Source organism: Amblyomma maculatum, chromosome 7 (assembly GCF_055883805.1).
Source record: "Amblyomma maculatum isolate TAMU_Amacu chromosome 7, ASM5588380v1, whole genome shotgun sequence".
Lineage (NCBI taxonomy): Eukaryota > Metazoa > Arthropoda > Arachnida > Ixodida > Ixodidae > Amblyomma > Amblyomma maculatum.
This window is the reverse complement of record NC_139350.1, coordinates 96,638,648-96,655,510: the sequence shown is the minus strand read 5'-3', so window position 1 is coordinate 96,655,510 and position 16,863 is coordinate 96,638,648. Positions and strand designations below refer to the sequence as shown.

General features: G+C 41.4%; 1 long non-coding RNA gene across 1 annotated transcript; it reads left to right on the top strand.

Annotated features, from left to right (window-relative positions):
* Positions 1 to 10,688: 10,688 nt before the first annotated feature.
* On the top strand, positions 10,689 to 16,653 carry LOC146184005 (uncharacterized). Its single transcript, XR_014708538.1, has 4 exons — positions 10,689 to 10,816; positions 11,937 to 12,025; positions 12,737 to 12,791; positions 16,592 to 16,653. It is a non-coding gene; the product is annotated as an uncharacterized LOC146184005 (long non-coding RNA).
* Positions 16,654 to 16,863: the final 210 nt, after the last annotated feature.

Sequence of the window (16,863 nt, the reverse complement as noted above, 5' to 3'; positions counted from 1 at the left end):
GTGAATGTTATATGACCTTGCTGGACTCCTTGATTGTGACTTTCAATGGCAACAGAAAGCTATTAATGAATAGATGTCAAGATGAAATAAGTATACCCAACAGCTTACCTTTTCAGATCACTTGCCCCCCTCTCTCCCGTTTTATATCACCCTTTCAAAACATGATGCTCCAAGCCTTCATTACCATTTCAAAAGCTGGTCAGAGTGGAAGCAAGTGCTTATAGTGCAGTTTGGCAAGCAACTTTTTCTTATAAAGGCAAGATCTTGTCAATGTGCCTGAGTAAGCCAGCAACGAGGAATTCACTTCACCAAAGACAAGATATCTGGAACGTGCCCACTCTCATTAACTGACAAAGATATATTAGTAGCAGATTTAGGAGGAGGAACAACTTTTATTTCATTTATCTCTTTCTTCCCAAGTGGAGCCCTGTGTTCAGTGCTCCATGTGCCACCACTTTCCTCCAGGCCCATTAGACTACAATTGTAAGAGGTGCAAAAGAAAAAAAATATGAAAAAGGCCAGAAAGTGAAAAAAACAAACAAACAAACATAGCGACAAAAAATAATTAGAAAAAGAAGATGCACAGAGAACACATCCTTCACTACATCAGATTTAAACTGTACCCAAATACTCGCCAAGAAGGCAAAATTGGGAAAGATGTATGAAAGGGTAAATGAAGCACAACTATAAATGCATACCTCATAGAAGCCACATGACAGGAAAAAAAAACAAGCTTACTTGTTACAATGGCAAAAAACTTAGCAGGGAGAAGTGAAATGTACATATATAATATGTATGTATACAATTGGAAAAAGAATTAGCAAAAATGACAAATGTAAAAGTAAAGGCAATAAAAGACTCAGTAAGCATCCATGACTGGAAAACTTCCAAAATGCATAAAGCTGCACAGGTGGAAACAAGGAGTGAAAGAGGAAACCGACACTTACTAAAGGTAATGCCTATTGCACCAATACTGCAGGCTTCTGGAGGTCAAAACAAAGCCTCAGTGAATAACAGTGCACCACAGAGGAGTTATGAAATGTATCGACACAACTCGTGTAACTATTGTTAAAGCATCTAGCAGAGCTGGTTCAGTCTAAAGGAGTAAGTCAGACCTGCACATCGCAGCACCTCCAGCAAAAAAAATAATAATAGAAAATAAAAGAAATAATAATAAAAAGAAAGAAGCGGTATGCCCAAAGTAACTATTTGCTCGACAAAGAAGCAGGAGCCCTCCTCTCTACAGAGCATGGTAGGGGGTCTGCAGGGGGTCTGACACCTTCCAATTACCTAGCTCAGTCTTCAAACCTCATTGGTGTGCAGGTGATCTCTATCGGAGGTGAGATGGTCAACACCAGGCTATTTAGCTGAGTCAATTTGTTTCTTTTCTACCAAGGGCAGTCATACTCGCTTTCTAGCCACAGTTAGAGTAACTGTCACATGACACCAAAGCAGGCACAATGTGGGTAATCAGGGATGAAACCATCCACCACATCAAAACGAGGTCACGGCAGGTCCCTTGACTCTATTAATAAATAGGCACTTAAGGTGTGCCTTTTCTAGCCACTTCAATATGCTTCACAGCAGTCCTGCACACCGGAGCAGGATCTGAATATTCATATGAAGAGCCCCCGGGATAGTAACACCAGCCACACCCATAAAAACCATTAAATTGTTTATAGTTTCTGACTGCTGAACGAATGGCATCCACTGAATACGCAGCTGCAAATACCCTTATTTGGACCTGTTCTCCATGTTTAACTAATAGAAATCCTAAGGAAAGCTTCTGTAGCTCCTTTGCAAAGGGTATAAAAAGAGTGGTCATGTTTGGCTTTGAAAAACCAAAACAAATAGCAGGCATAAGCATGTTCTGCTTTCAGACTGCAAGGTCCAGCTCAAGAATATCACACTGAACTGGCCAGATGTCAAAAGTTAATTTTTAAAACACTTTAATTCTATCTGTATTTCACAATAGTGAAATATTGGGAGTTGAAAAATCAGCCGACATGCCTGGCATGTTCTATGCCATCCACTACGTCATCACACTTCCTCTGATTCTTTGCGGAAGCAACTTCAAGTTTTGCTGCCCAAGAATTCGTTGAAGCTGCTCTTTCAAAGTAACTACAAGGAAGGAAAAGCAAAAGGCTATGTCAATATCCCATTCACAGTTCTCGCAGTGAATCTCAATCTGAGCTGTACTATCCAAGTACCTGGTACAATCAAGACAATAGAAGTGGTTTTCAGCTTCAGGAATGTGTACACCCAAAGCTTTGAAAAGCAAGTATATTTCAATTTTTGGAGCTTTTCCTGGGTACTAGATCATATTCAGCAGGTCCAGCGGGTCTGTCATCCCCCTGGTCGCTGACTTTATGGTGCATCACATAGGACATGAGAAGGGCTGCAACTTGTGTCCTCTCATCAGCAACTTGCAAAGTACTTTGTTGAGCTCTGCAGTCAGCATCTTAAAATAAATGAGATATTCCACAAATATTAATTGGAGGAAAATGTTAGTTCACATCAAATTTTCCTACAGTCCACTTATCATAAGTGCCAAATAGCAGAGTCTAACTGATACAATGACAGGTGTATTTTACTGACAAACAGTGCGATATGGTTCCTTGCATGATAAATTCCATTTTTTTACATTTGTTAGGGTCAGCATAAAGGTGAGCATGTACTGAACATGCAAGCCAGAGAAAGGTTATCTGCCCAAAATGCTTAACATTTGCCCTTCATTCAAAGCTTTTGATGTCAAGATGGAATTATCCTTTACAATTATATACCCATAACAAACTCAATTTTGAACTACAAATAATGTATACTGAAAGTTGCATCCTTCTAATTTATATGGCATTTAAATCTTCAGCATTTCAGAAAAAAAGAAACGTGCTCACTTGAGGACCTCAGTCTTCATCAGAACCTGAGCTGTCTGCATCATTTGGCACAGGATAAGGTACTGGCACTTCTTCCTGCATTGATAAAAAAAAATGTTGTGAGTCCAGAGGAGAAAATCTTGCCTCACTCAATAAGAACTTAGCCCAGTTTTCCTTTCTGAAATTATTGAAGCTTAAAATATTTATATCATGGTAAGCTTCATGAACAGCACTGCACGCCACTTACAACTATTAAATGACAGTAGCATATTAATCAATGTTGCATGGCAGTTTCATTAAACCAAGGAGGGGGAGCAGAAAAGTGGACACAACAGATCCAATTCTTTAAAAAAAAGAGAGGATGGCCACTACATGCAATTCATTGTTATAATCAGTTTATGAGGCTCGATAAACGTTTAAAGAGACAATAGCTATCCCTGCTAGTTTCCTATTTAATTAAACTTTGTTCAATTACTTTTTAAATCTTCACATAAAGGCTGGTTCACATGCAAGCAATTGAGTGAACTCAGTGGTGAGGGGCATCGACACAGCAAAAAATTTCCAACAGGTTGGAACTGGAGTGCTCGAGCTGCCGTGACAGCTCAAAATAAGTTTTTTAGTTACTCCGGCAGAAATTTCTGGAGTTTTCACTTGCATGTAAAACAGGCTTAAGCGCTCATATGGCAATTATAATTTTAAAAGCAACTGTTATAACTGAAATTGATTGAAACGCCCACTTAAGGCCGTATATGTAAACACTTTGGATGTTAAGGGGTATCAGTGGAAGGAAAAGGAGAAATGCTACATGGTGAATGCTGGAAGGCCAAGTTTGCTACATGGCCGCTTGCCAACTGCAAGCCAAAAAGTGTTCGTAATTTCAGTATCTGGAACGATATTCAGCCAGGAAGAGCACCTTTTTTAGTAGTCTTGGCGGCATTAGAGTTAGAATCAGCAATTCTCCAGAACTAAACATTTAAATAACTAAATGTACATTGGAAAAATGTATATCTTAAGCGACTACATCGCCATAGGTCAAGCACTCATCTTTTATGTCTTATATGATAACCTGAGTCTCCTAACATTGTGGCATCCTATGGCAGACACGAGTAATTGTGTGCAGCGGGGGGGGGGGGTAATTATGGCGTGCTCTTGTTGCAGCAAAAACATGAAGATGCACGTGGTAGCACTGACTGACCATGATTTTGCTTCTTCCAGAACCACACATGGCTCCTCCTAATGGTCAAGCTAGATACGTACATAGATCTGATTCTGCTAAATAATATTTAAGTATATATTTAGCAATTTTTTGCTTCCACCTTGCGCAGCTGCTAAATTAGAGGAGAAAAGAGTAATTCAGGCCCCACCAACCTTGATGCATAGAAGGTGACAAAGCCCTGACTAAACCTTGAAGCATATTTTTGTTTATCCACTTCCCTCCAAAGTCACAGTGACATACCTTTCTGCTTTTTAACTGCTTTCACTGAACTGCTTTTTGCATAATTATCGCAGGCATTACTGATCACAGAATCTCACTCTTGGTAGCGCGAGTAACACTCAAGCTGAAAGAAAACTAAAAAACCTTCAGCGTGGTGCATATCAAAGTCACATCCTTGTTTATGCAACAACAAGGGCTTAAAGTGCTGTTTTGTGATATGGGTCAGGTATTAAAAGGTGGGAAAGAAAAAAATAAAAAGTATCTGAAGAGCCACTGACTTTTCAGTAAATCCATACAACTATAGGTGTCATTGGCATTAAAATTATGATCTTAAGGTCATCAATAAAGCTTGACAGAAGCAAATTAACAGGCTTTAGTGAGTGACTTTATATTTGTTGATGACCAACCTCAGATATGGTGTCCCCTAAGCATGGTAAACACACTTGATAACACTGTGTTTTTTGGAAACTGCAACTTGGTGACATTGGAAACCCTGTCCTCCTACAGGTGCTCTCATTTTTCAGCTTTTGTCAAGCCATTTCCTTGCTTTAGCAGCAACTCAGCCACTAATTCCTGTTTCTTGCCGACAGCCAACTGGCACTGAGGCTATCAGCGTTCAGAGCGATAAATGGATTTCAAACCTGCACGGTCCTTTCTCCATGAATATGAACATAATCCTACGCTTTCATACATAGTCATCTTAATTACTGTATTACGGCTTGGGATTTCACATATCCTTCACACGTGACATCACACCACTACAACACGTATAAAACCAAGCTTTACGTATATTTACATTCAGCCCATACCGTGCCAATATTCCCAAGTTTTTTCAGCAACTTAACATTCTTCCCATCTCTGCCTTACTCACGTATAACTTAGGCACTTTCACATATTGTTTTGTTAGTGACAACAATCTTCTCTTTTTTATATATCGTCAAGATCTTACTGACCCCAATACCACTAGATTTTCATCAAGAAGTAATTTTCTCCTGCCAAGAGTGAGCACTAATTACCGTAGTTGGATTCACATCAGTCAAAGCATGGAACAACATACCTCCGGACATCAAATCAAGTCTTTTGCTACATTTGTTTAATGGCGCTCATTTTGTTCTTCAATTCTTCAATCATTCAGTGCCACCAACTAATGAAATACTTCATACACACTTCATAAAAAGTTACTTTAAAACTTTTTTTGCACATGTTCACTTGTTTGTATTAATATTTGAATAATGGATACTTGTATTTTCTTGTATTACTTTACGCTATGCTGCTGTTCTTCCTTTCATTTTTTTATGATATGATACTACTTGTCGTGTCTACGGTTACTTCTATGTGGGGTATTCTATAATTTAAGGATGAATTTTTTTCCTTGCCTCTATAACATTTATTTGTTATAGAGGCAAGGGAGAAAAAATTATTATTGTTATAACATAATATTTTTACTTTGTACATTTGCTGTTACCACTTCTCCCTTTCATAACTCGTTTTAATTAGCTGAGGAGGTCCCAGTACAGTACATTTCACTATGGGACTCCTTTTGTATTTATTTATTATGTATGTAATGCTATCATATATGAAGTGCAATAAATTGAAGCTTGACAAAAAAAAAATTGAAATCTTAGACCCTGGTTGCAGTTTTAGTTTGAATCTTTAGACCTCAATCTTCTTTTTTTTCTACTTGCAGCACAATAGGTTACAAAAAAAAAACAAGCACAAGAGCTACTGTAACGTTTCCATAAATTCTGGGACAGGCCAAACTAAAATGTTACAATTTTACCTGCGCTGTTGCCGGCTGCTCTAGGAGACTGTCATGCACATCTGTGCCTACTGGCAAGCAATATCTTGCTTTGGCCTGGTGTAAGAAAGGCTGGGTTATTGGTTATCACGTTTATCACTTTTTAGTGGCAGCTCTAATAGGACACCAAGTTTCTCAACAGAGAAATAAAAGGTATTTTGAAACATCTCAAAATAAAGACCATCAAGGAAAGAATGCAGTGTGAGATGTCATGTGTAAACTATGCTAACTGTGCTTAGTTTGAACTGTGCTGAAAATTATATACCTGATTATAAATCGAGAAACTTCGTACTGTGCGAATATGAAGTTCCTTGTAGTGGGGGCAACTGAAACAAATATATAATTAAACACTGACAACTTTGTGCCATGAGCATTCTCTTTCTCTGCCAAAAGCCTTTTTCATACCTGGCATCAATCCAGGGGCACCTCTCTATCCTTGTCTTCATCAATGCTTTGTGTAACCTGGTAACAAAGAGCATAGATGTTAGACAATAAATCAGCCGACTTTCATGAAACATCGGGCACACCGTTAACATACATTCAAGAAAAGCTTCGAATACAGAGCTCTATGCAACATGCTGAAGAGCATGTACCCCCCCACCCTTACACACACACACACACACACACACACACACACACACACACACACACACACACACACACACACACACACACACACACACACACACACACACACACACACACACACACACACACACACACACACACACACACACACACACACACACACACACACACACACACACACACACACACACACACACACACACACACACACACACACACACACACACACACACGCACATACGCACGCACACACACACGCACACACGCACACACATACACACACAGAGTGGCCCTTCCTACTATGGTATATATCTAATAATGTAAATAATATATCCTGGTTCATATGTTACCTGCACGGAACTAAAATAGTAGAGTTAGGGCAAGGATGATGCTTTAGTTTTTCAGCTCACAGAATCCAAGCACAAGCTATTTAACAATCAGACGTGGAGGTAATGCATAAAAGACTAGTCCTGGACTCACACTGATATGGCCTGTTTTCCTCCTCCAAAGCGGCAGAAAAACATTGATGGAACTATTTGAGAGATGTAGGGTAATTGTGATGGTGGTGGCAGAAAAATATTTTCCTCATCTCATTTATTGTGCAGTTCCATTTTTTCAATGTTGTCTATCACCACAGGACTGTGAGATTCACAGTAAACCCTTAAAATCACTTCTCCAGTCACTAAGCAAGTCCAGATCACCTCACAAAAAGGGACCTCCTAGAAATCCTGTTTTTGCATCTCGACAAGGTCTCTCAACAGCTAAACAAAGATTATGCGGGGACCCCGTCTCCTCGTTCTGGTTTTCTCTCTAAGTGCCTGTTGCTGGAAGTTCTATTATTTGTGATTGCATATATGATGCAGCTTAAAACAAAGTCCCTTCCCCCCTCTCCCTCCCCCCCTCCTACTCTCATAGGTTGCAGCCCACTGAGAGCAGAGAGCTTATTTAAGATGACACTTAGTCTATGAAGGTGCTGTACGGAATACCGTGCCAATTACTGTAAAAGGTCAGTAAACATGGTTTCAGTGTAATATGTCCAGCCCCCAGGCAGATTCAAAGTAGCAACTTCCGAGATGTTTGGCGTACTTATAACCCCCCCCCCCCCCCCCCCCCCCCCCCGGCCACTTTTTTTTTTTTTTTTTTTTTACGGGAGCTCTCGACTGCGCACACATGCAAATGAGACGCTCCTCACAGACCGCGCTTTCCGACCCCAGAACAATTATGAGACTCGGCTCTATGTTTTCAAATAAAATGAATTAACACCATGATCTTCACTGGTTAGAGATTGAACAGCAAGCCCAGATTTGAGTAAAGTCTGTCCGCGCGTCTTTAGCCAACCGAGTTCGAACGTATATATTTACCTCTCCGGCCGCCTTGTACTACTGCAGAGTTGTCGGTAGAATTGTCGTCGTCGTAGATCTCGCCAAACTGGGGGCGTCGAAGTCAGAAGTTCCACCGCTCGAAGAGGCATGAGAGGTCTCGGCAGCCATGTGCATTCTGAACCGCCGATTTTCCGTTTTTCTGTGCATGAGCACATATCTTGCTCAAGGTGGCGTTTGCACCTTAAAGGCATAGCGCGCGTCGTTCCACAGGTTCCACAGTCCCCCTTTTGTCACAGAACGCACATCGACGAATCAGTCCAATAAAACGTATCCAGAAATCGTCCTGCCTTTACAGCTAGGCCTAGGCCTTCCCTTGGCAAAGCGGTGTGTGTTTGTCGATTAACTCTATGGGTCTATGGTTTGGTGTGGTTGGTGTGGTGATTAAATAGATAACTGCCACATATCTGGCAAATAGTGTAGATCATGAACGTAAATGTACATACCACTGAAATTAAGTGGTACTATGCGCCACCTGCCTTTTGTATTTTGTGAAAACTATCTTGCAACAGTAGCCCTTAAGCCAGAGAATCCTTTGCCTACATCGTTTTAATTCACTCGTTTTCATTCTCGGGATAAAAATTCAAACGCTGAAGAGCGTGAAAGACTGTCCGTTGAACATGCATGGGTACATGAGCACAGCCGCGGTATCCAAGTTGAAACGGACGTTCAGGGCACAAGATTAATTCCCGAGTCGCTCAAAATTGAATTTGGCTTTCCTGCAGTAACGCACTTGCACAATTGAACCGCTGAACGATTATGTTCTAATTGCCATAGTTTTTTTCTTCAAGGACCATATATAGTTATTTGATACTGCCCATGGTAAATTGCATGCTAAATTGCATGGTCTAATTGTTTATAGAACTTAATTCCCAGTTGATATATCTGGCTGGCTTATAGAAATTTCTTGCAAAAAGGGTCTTGGGTTCGCGCTGCAAGCTTTGCTCTACGTGCTTCCAGCATTAACACACGCTCGGCCCCGTGACTAGAGCACTGCACCTGATTTTCCGGTCCGGGCCCGGCCCATGCCCACCGTTTAAAGGCCGCCAAGCCCGGGACTGGTCCTGGCCCATGCACACATGAACCAGGCGCGTACCTGGCCCGCGTTTCCACTAGGTCCGCCCCAGGCCCGACAAAGTCTGCATGCGCAGACGCCTTAAAAATGTACTGCTTACCGCCAGTACATAAAGATAAGCCAAGATGAGACAAAAAAAAAAAAAGAAACTTACAGTAATAATATTCTCAACAGAGAATTAAGGGCAGCAGTATCTGTAGAAGCAAAGGTTTCGTCAAGAGAGTTTTGGGAAGACATTTTACTCCTCTGTCTACAATACGCTTTCTTTTATTCGGCGTCAAATAAATCACTGGACCAAATTCAGCGGCAGGTTTCCTTCATTTCCGAAAGAAGCTGTATACACAGAAAGCCCCGGCCCGCGGCCCGTTCCCGTGCAGTGTTCTACCGACCCCCTGCCCCAATCCCGATCACGTATATAACACAAGCAAATATACGGGACGTCGTGTCAGACACGTATGGCGAGCTTAGTACGGATCACACATATGCTCTTTCACATATGTACTACAATCAGCTGAATACGGCAGCGACGATGTCTTGCGATGTGTTTGCTAACACGTTGAAATGGCCACAGAGCGTAGCGTGGCGGAACGTCCGTGGCCACGATGGGATGCCGATCTTCTCTGTCTTTTACTCAAGTGATTAAGAGGGACTCACGTATACCACTTTCAGGACTAGATCATACCTCCTAAACCTCCTGCGTCCCTTTTGTTTTCCTGAATACATTCGAGGGGTGCACATACATCATGACTGATGTTTTGTGGTCGTGTGCGCCTCTCAGCTAGCAGTTCTAGTGAAATGATGCCGAGACAGCGAGAAAGCCGAATTGTTATCTTTTCGAACAATCGTCCTCATAACGCTGCGGACGAGTTCTTCGTTAACTTCCGGGCAAAAGGAGCAACATATGCAGTACGACTTGTGTGACGACGGCGACCGCTAATTGACAAAAAAATAAAAATAAAATAAGAATGGAGTTGATAATGAAATTGTTACGCCTTTGTATATGAAGCTGTACACATTATGGTGCGTTACAAAACCTAAGCAGACACAAAAGCAGATGCAGAAGGAGCTGTGTAAGAACATTGTGTGTGTCAATGTCAAGCGAGACAAAAATGTGTCGTGTAGGCCTATAAAATTTGAAAAATAAATATATAAAAAAGTCGTTTGTATTACGGCCTCCGAGATCACCAAACGCGCGCGTTTGGTGATCTCGGAGGCCATGCTTGTATACATGGTAAAAAGATGTCATAAGTGAAAATAAAAATAAATGAGGAAAAAGATTGTTAAAAAAGAATAACAAGGGCTAGATTTGGGGCTAAATGGTGTGAGTTACTACTAAAAGAAGAGACAGAAACATCATTTACTCCTTATAGGTGGCGGGTGCGACACACGTGCGATTAGGCCATTTTGGGATCTATTGGTGACATGTGACACCTTGTTCAAGTTCACGCTGTTCTGTTCCTATTTCCGGATGAGTCTTTTGCTGTAGAGTATGTTAATGTAATTCAGGGGCACGACGCAGTCGTCAAACGTAAATCAAAAACCTTGCCGACGTTCAGCGGCCCTTCACAGAAGGTCAATCGGATAAACGTTGCCTGGCCCGAGAGGATAAAAAACGGCGGGAAACTGGCTCATCAAAGCTGCTCGTCGCGCAAGCTGTCAAGTTCAGCCGTAAGTATACAGACTGTTATTGTATTTTTTGCAGATGTAGAACTGGCGCCCTTGCATTGAGCCAGATAGCGCTGCTATTTCGCTGTGGCGGTATGCATGCATGTTTATCAAGAAGGAGGAATAGACTTCGCGTATCTCCTCCACCCGCGTCTGGCGCTTCGCCTCGGATGCTGGCTGGTGCGCGTTGTTCTTCGGTCAGGTTGATCTCGCCCAGCTGGGTCGGAGGGTCAGAGCTGTGCAGGGTCTCCCAGGTTCTTTGGTTATTTATATTTACGGCCCTCCTTGGGGAGAAGGGGCATGCACGTAGTACTCAACATGTCGACAGTGCAGTAATTTTTTTTTTCCCGAACGTTGGTATTAAGGGAGAAAAAAAATACGATGTCACGCCACAGAAAGACTTTTGGCACAAATCGCAGTGTCCGGATTTTGCAGTGACGTGAACAAGTGGAGCCATGGTTAAAATACTTTGTGCTTGTTTCTGTACTCTGAAGGGACGGAAGAGGAAAGTTTTTCGTCAAGAACTGGTCCTAGATACCAAAAACCGGCGTTATTGGGTTTTTCAGATGTCGTAATTTTTTTACCGGCGAATGTTTATCAATGTTTTTTGGTTAGAACCGGAAAGTACATTGCCTGCTTGTGCCGTCTGTTTTTTTTTAACGATATTTACTGCCTAAGGGCATCAGTAGGGTATGAGATGAAGAATGAATAAATTATTAGAAAAAGGTTGGCTGATTTTATGAAGTCAAGGAGTGAGCAATGATGTCCCTCCGTCCAGGTGATATACGAGGCAGGATTGTTTGCTGGTAGGCTAGCTATCGCCAAGTGCCGGATTCGTGTCAATTTCAGTGCTGGGCAGTCCCACAGCAAGTGGTGAATGTCGGCTTCAGCATTTTTGTTCTTGCATATCGGACACCGTGGGCGGGGATATAAGTGTCCCCGCCCAGGGTGTTCGATATGTAAAAACAAATATGAACGTAGTCATTGCTTTTTCAGAGCAAGAGCTCAATTTTGAACTGTGCCATTTGTATGTTAAGGCAAGTGATGTCATTCACAAGCCATAATATAGAGTGAAGCAAAGACGGGTATGAGAATGTCTGCTAATAGGTTTTCTTCTTCCTAGCTGTGCGCAGCAATCTGGAAATATTACTGAATGCAATGCTTGAGGAAGAGGAGGGATATGGTGATGCCCATCGACTGAAGACCAGCAAGGTTTCTGTCTTCTGTACCTTCCATTCGTGTGTTATAGGCCATAATGACAAAATGTTTTGTATTGATTTTTAGATTTCTGTAAAAATGTATTGTTTTCCTTCTTTGACAACAGCATAAAATGCTTACGTTTGCAATCTAATCCCTGAGACAGAGTCAGAAATTAAATAGATCTGCAGGCCATTAAGATATGTTTTAAGATCATCATGTAGCAACTTCCTTATTCGAGTTAGCAGTGTGCTGCAGAAGCCTGTTTGAGCCAGAAATCCTGTACAGGGTGGTCGTGAACCCCATGTGTATCGGCCAGCTCCACAGCATCTTGGAGCTGGTAGATTGTCAAATTATTCAGCAGAAAGCTTTTTATGTTATTCAGTAAGTCTGGCACACCGATTTCAGCGAGTTTAACATGCAGTACATTGGCAAAAAAAATTATTTTTCTGAGCCTTAATGGGCAGCTTAGTGGCATCACCTGTTGCCTTAGTGTTGATGCTAAGCTTTCACTATTCTCTTAAGTACCACAGCTTGCTATTGAAAATAATGTTCAAATTGCATTCTTCATTATACCATTAGTCTCTTACATTCCTCCAGGCCTCTTATTGATGAATGACTGCTGCTTGTTAAAAGCTAGGAATCAGTTCTAAATTGTTTGGGTTTAAACAGTTAAACCTCATTTTTGAAAAAAAAAAATTATGGTGTTTCTTTTTTGTATAATAGAAGCCAGGAAAACGAAAGGGGGAGACAGCATCTTAGGCTGGAATTAGATCAAAAGGTAAGCAACTACATGTTTTTGGCTATGTTGAAGTAGTTAGAAGGCTTATCTATGCATAGTTCATATTGAATAAAAAATTGTCATTGGCAATTTAAATACACTTTTGCAATATTATGATCCTCCACATAAATAAGAGTTAAAATCAGTCAAAAATTTTTCATATTCTGTCTACTGGAGAAAGGAATGGCTTGTTTGCAATTTTAATGGTCTGGGAATGCAGCATCATATTATGCATGTAGTGATCACACAGCCTCAGCTCTCTGTGTCAATTTCTACAGGTCATGTTACAGCTAATGATTACTTTTGTAAATGGGGAAGGATTTTCACGGTACAATTGAGTGTCACAATTAAAGGCCTGTGATCAATCATTACATGGCACTCTCTTGCACATTAAATGATTGGCATGGTGCATGTGCAGAATTAGACATATGATGAGGAATCTTTTTCAATGCCTGTCCCAGTCCTATCTGCCATCACTGCAAATTTGTGACTGCCTGCAAGCCAGTATTGATTTCAAAGCTCTGGCTTGACTTAGAAAGGGGTCCATTCACAGCTGGTTCATTTATTGCTATGTCTTGAAGCCGGTTAACCATTGAAGGGCCTGTCTAAGAGTGCACTGTCTTAGCTCAGCGAAACTAACAATAAACGAACACGCAGCGCAGTGCTAATACAGTGGAACCCCACTATAATAAACTCGGATATAGTAAAATGAAACTGAAGTCCCAGTTCCTCTTCCATAAGTGACATCTTTTGCCTAAATGGTAAAAACATTTTTGGTAACAATCAGTTGTCGTAAAGTGCACCTGGCCACGGGGATGTACTTCTCTTGAAATTACATCACTGCACACGCACTACTTAGAATCGAAGGGCAGATATAAAAACAAAAAACGCAAAACTGCTTTTTTAATGGCTTTACCATCAGGCTCACCAACACTAAGGAGCCAACTTTACATAAGCCTTAGAACCGTGAAGGAAAGAATGCAGTGCATAGGATAAAAAAGTAAAGTTGGCTATGAATATGGAAGGAAGGTGATGCAGTTCACTCAGAAGTAAAAGAGCGGAAAAGCGTAGCAAGAAGTAGGGAAAGAAAGAAATTTCTGAGCTGCAGGGAGAAACACAAGGGAGTGATGGCAAGAAATGTAGGCGCGGCATGCTCAGTTTTGCTGTGCTTGACTGTCACATACATTTCTCATCTATTGCCTTTTAAATGCCCTAAACAGTGAAACGCAATACCGTGTACATTCAAGGCTTTGGTTTTCACATGAAATCACTCAGTTGAACAATAATAGAGTAGAACGTTGAGCTAGTTGGTGTATCATCTTGGAAGGAGGCAGCGGAGCAGGGGAACAAAACCGAAGAAGCGCACACAGACACCAGGACAACGCTGCACTGACAACTATATTGATCTGAACCCGCGCATCTTTTCTCATTTCACTTTACCTCTGCAGCTAACTTATTCCTTATCTTTAACATCCTGCCAACAAGCGTAATCTAATTCCTTTTTCAACGTACCACTGAAGGCGTGGTAACACACTGGTCTTCCGAGCTCCTGATTGCACGTGCTTCGAAAATTTCCCTTGTTAACCTGTCCTTATTCCTTCTCAAAGCCTTCACATTGTGAAGGTCAGCTGGACATTTTTGGTCTTAGCAAATACAAATAAAGCAGCCTCTGCAGTGCACTGCGAGGTTGGTGTCTGACTTCTCCGATATTGCTGCAGCGTGCTGTCTAATTTTGTCATTAATGAATCTTGCTGTTTGTCCAATGTAATGCTTGATGTAGTTTTTGTTTTTTTAGCGCAAAGACAAAGACAAGAAAGGCGAGACGTTTGCGCTAAAAAAAAAAAAACCCTACATCAAGATGAACTACCAACTCGCCGAGCAGGAAGTTTTAATGAATGTATTGCTTCCCACAATGTAAGGGAACCTGGTAGACAATCCCCTGGATACAATCGGAGTACCTTGTCCGGTGCGCAGTTTGGCATCTAGACTTAAACTCCTGGTTATTCACTCGAGCAAACTTGCCTTTGGCTCTGTTTTATGTCGCAGGACACAATCCCGATGCCATGTCTGTGTCCAATCTTCATCAAATTATGGGTCAATCCATGTGTATATGGTACCACTGACCACTTATTTCTTTGTTTAAAGAAATAATGTAAAGGGCATCCTCGGAAAGAGGAGCTGTCCAAGCTTACTTTGCGTGCACCTTTACTGCTGATTCTGATCACATGTCGGTGGCAGCACTTTGCAAAGTGTGGAGGCCACGTGCTCCTGTGTTCTCTGTTATATTGCTTCTAGCTGTACTGTGTCGCATACTTACATGCCAAAGTTATTGGCACGAGCGCAAGACTGCCTGTCTTGTTTGCGTGATAGAAAAAGTTATGCGTTCACATAACCTTTACTGTGTTGAAGAGCTGGAAAGGAGCAGACATTTTCTGCCAGCCAAATAGTCTGTCTCATCATCATTATCATCATCCTTTTCTATCCCTTAAAGGCCCCAAGTGGGGTATTACATGGGGGGGGGGGGGGAATCGATAACATATGTATCAGCGGTCAGGAAATGAAAAACGAGAACAGGCACTACAATGCAGGTATACAACAGCAATACAAGAATACCATAAATTGTACCTGAGCACAATTCAAAAACTCCTATAACATACTATGGCAGTATAATAGCAAAAACAAATGCAACATAGACCACAATCACATAAACTTGAAAGAATAAAAATTGCACAGAAAGGAAACCATTGTAGTTGTTCGTTTAGATCGGCAGCGAGTATAGTCGTAAATTTAAATGTCATGCTTGGAGGCTATTGATTCGGATAATTTATTCCATGCTGCAATTGGTCTAGGAAAAAAGGACCTGTTGAAAGCATCAGTGTGACCATGAAGACGCTGAACGCTCATTGAATTATAATGGCAACGAGAAGTGCCTAGTGGCAACTCTAAGAGCAAGTTTGGTCAATGAGGACAAAGTTGTGCAATTTTCCGTCGGAATTTCCAGTGGGTGAAGGTCAAGGGAGGCTTTGATACCAGTTATGTAATCCAAATAATGTGCGCTAAAATGTTGTTATCTGAGCACTGTTGCGATACAGTGCTTGTCGTTCAGATTTAGCACTGTATGCGACTACTTTTTTAGAGTACAAACATTTTCGTTGAATTGGGAACCAGAAATCTTGCATCTAGAAAGAAAAGGGCAAATTTTCTTGGGCTCACTCATTCAGAAAGCACCTTGAATATTTTAATCTGAGTGCTCACTTTGTCTGTTTCATCTGAGGCAGTTGAGACCATTGCGCATTATTTTGAGCAAGTGAGTCCATTTAACCGAGCAGATGGCGGGTGTGTATGTAGGCACACCTTCTTCCTGTAGGTATTGCTTTATGTACACTGGAATATGGGCACTGCCTCCTTGCATTCCAATCTTATAGTTGGTGCTGTGCAGTGGTAGCTCAATCGGCGTTGGTTGTACAATACATAGCTGCCTTTTGTGGTGCCACCTCAAGGACGATTTCTAAACTCTGCAAGTGATACCTTTCTGATTATGTCTGCAGACCTTGTGCAGGAGCAAATGAAAAAAAAAGGTTATTTTCTAAGACCCAGACAAAGGCAAATAAGTTTTACTCAGTAGCATTGTTGGTTGCTGCACGACATAGTGCAAATGATTTCTAGCTGAGTAGCATCTTTGTGTTGCTCTGTGCTGTCGGTAGCTAAATAAGTTTGGGAAATTTAAACTTCACTCATCTGAAGCTCCGATGTGCCGTGTTGCTCATGTTTTCTTTCTGTAATGTTCTGTTGTTTTATAGAGTTGCCAGAACTTGTTGACGTCTTCAATACTTCTGGGATGGCTGGTGCAGCAGCAGGAAATATTGGAGGTACTGAGTGTTTTGGCTGTCCTGTAAGTGTTGGTCAACTGTTGCAATGAAAATTAAGTTAACCTGTAGCCCTTTATAAGAGGCACCTATTCTGCATTATTTTTTTATACCCGTTGCTAAGCATGATTCTCTCAGAAAGTACTGTGTGTCAAGTTGGGTAGTGTAAATGCCTTATTGGGGCACTGAAAATTGACCTGACAGAG